Below are 2,009 nucleotides of genomic sequence, written 5' to 3'. Positions count from 1 at the left end.
AAGCTGTGGGCTCTGTTCTCCAACACAGGTGGCAAAATTTCTCACTCTCTTCTCATCAGGCAGGCACAGAAAGTATATTCTAAGAAGTCCAAGGGTTGCATCTCAAAATTAGACCTGGCCAGCAACTGCTCTCAGCCTCAGGGTGGTTTTCCAGATGGGGCCCTCTTGAGTGAAGCCACCTGGGTCACTCAGCTGGTAAACTCATCTGAATAGATACCTGGGAAAACGCCTTTTTCCTGAGTGTGCCAGATATGTTGCGTTTGTGCACAGTAATGAGACTGAAATGTGGAGAAGTAAATGCCACTGAGTCAGCTTCATGACAGTCTCACTGACAGGCAACTGTATGAAGACAGAGAGAAATTACCTTTGCACTTGGGCAGCTCTGTCCAGGTCCCATTCTGACATGCTACGGTGGAAGTCCCAGTCATCTGAAAACCTTGCCAGCACTGATAGCGAGCACTCTCCCCAGGCAAATACCTTGACTTTTTCACACCTTGAACGTTACCACCCGCAATTTCTGGAGGAGGTTCACATGTCACATCTGAAAAGAGACACTGCTGCAGTCACGTTTGCAGTCGCTGAGGTGTTCCCCTATACAACCAACAGTTAAAGAAATCAATCTTGTTACAATTTCTGTCCAGATTTTCTGCCTCAGGTGGGTAACAGCTCCAAGAGTTCACCATGGAGAAAGCAACGAGGTGTGACAGTGGCAGCAGAACACTCTTTCTGGGACTCTCCAGAGATGGCAGGGTCAATGAGAGCTTCTAGAAAAAGCCAGTGTTTCTGTAGCTACACCTCACAGCACAAGAAGCCACACCAGCCTTCCTGCGTGCCCATGTCCCTCCCCAGGGAGCCCTGGCATTCCTGGAAATCACAGGGCTAGCAGCCAAGCTGGCGCTCTGCTGAATCACAGAGCTCTGCAGGACCGGCAGCGCTGGAGGAGCTTGTCAGCCTGCACTGCTCGGGGATGGGTAAGTGCAGTCAGCTCCATGGAGGTGTGTGAAAGCCAAGTAGCACTTGTTCACCCTGCAGCCACAGGCTTGGGCAGGGGACAGGAGCACAGCTCCTGACAGCTCCTTGTCACAGGAACGCTCTTCCCACGCCCACAGCCCTAGCAGACCTTACATGGTTTAGATCTGAGTCTCTGCTGGGATCTGCATCAGTCAGGGTGGAGCCCTGGAGAAGAACAGCTCTTTCTCTCCCCTACCGCTTCTTCCATTCAGCTACTCCCTGACAGGTTTGAACAGAACAGAGGAGCCCTTACATGTCTTTCTCCTGAAGGTCGCTGAAATGGTGGACTCTGGGGAAATACCAGTACCAGACAGGAGAATGACAGAGCAGCACATTTTAGGCCCTGCTTCTTCAAGACGTTTTTGCTGTTGATGAAAATACCCACAGTATTTCTAGAAGCATCAAGCTAAATTAAAATGCTGTGCAAGGAAGCAATAGCAAGTACAATGAAAACAGAAGTAAAAAAAGTAAAGAGTCTTTAGAGTATTTAGGTGAACAAACAGTCCCCTCTATGCTAACAGGCAAGATGAAAGCACGGATTCCTACCTCTGCAGATTGGTGCTTGTGACCATTCTCCGTTTCTACAAGTGACATAATTTCCACCCATCATTTGAAAATTGCTTTCACATTCATACTGCACTCTGGCACTGGGCAGATACCTCTCCTGGTGAGTGCTTGTAATATAAGCATTGGGAATTTCAGGTGCGGCTCCACAGCTAACATCTGAAAAGAGAGGTTTCAGAACATTAAGAACACTTAAGAACAGTAGTGCAGCAATACGACAATCACAGGATATTGCATTCCGCAGCACCATTGTTCCTGATGAGCAAAAATGGTTTGCGTAATGCAGATCATTTCATACAGGTAGAAAAGGAAGATATCACGGTCTTTATTCTGCAACGCTTCACCAGACACTATTATTTTTGCCTAGAGTGACTAAAAAGAGAAAAGGAGTTGCAGAGATCAGCCAAATGTGCAGGCTGGTGCTGTACAGCATT

General features: G+C 47.9%; 1 long non-coding RNA gene across 1 annotated transcript; it reads right to left on the bottom strand.

Moving 5' to 3' along the window:
• Window positions 1–489: 489 nt before the first annotated feature.
• Window positions 490–1,726, bottom strand: LOC103907173. Its single transcript, XR_658063.2, has 2 exons — window positions 1,558–1,726; window positions 490–541 (listed from the first exon to the last, which is right to left on the bottom strand). It is a non-coding gene; the product is annotated as an uncharacterized LOC103907173 (long non-coding RNA).
• Window positions 1,727–2,009: the final 283 nt, after the last annotated feature.

Source organism: Aptenodytes forsteri, unplaced genomic scaffold, assembly GCF_000699145.1.
Source record: "Aptenodytes forsteri isolate BGI_AS27 unplaced genomic scaffold, ASM69914v1 C13652449, whole genome shotgun sequence".
In the NCBI taxonomy this organism is placed as follows: Eukaryota; Metazoa; Chordata; class Aves; order Sphenisciformes; family Spheniscidae; genus Aptenodytes; species Aptenodytes forsteri.
The sequence above is the reverse complement of the archived record's forward strand: the minus strand, read 5'-3'. Positions and strand labels throughout refer to the sequence as shown.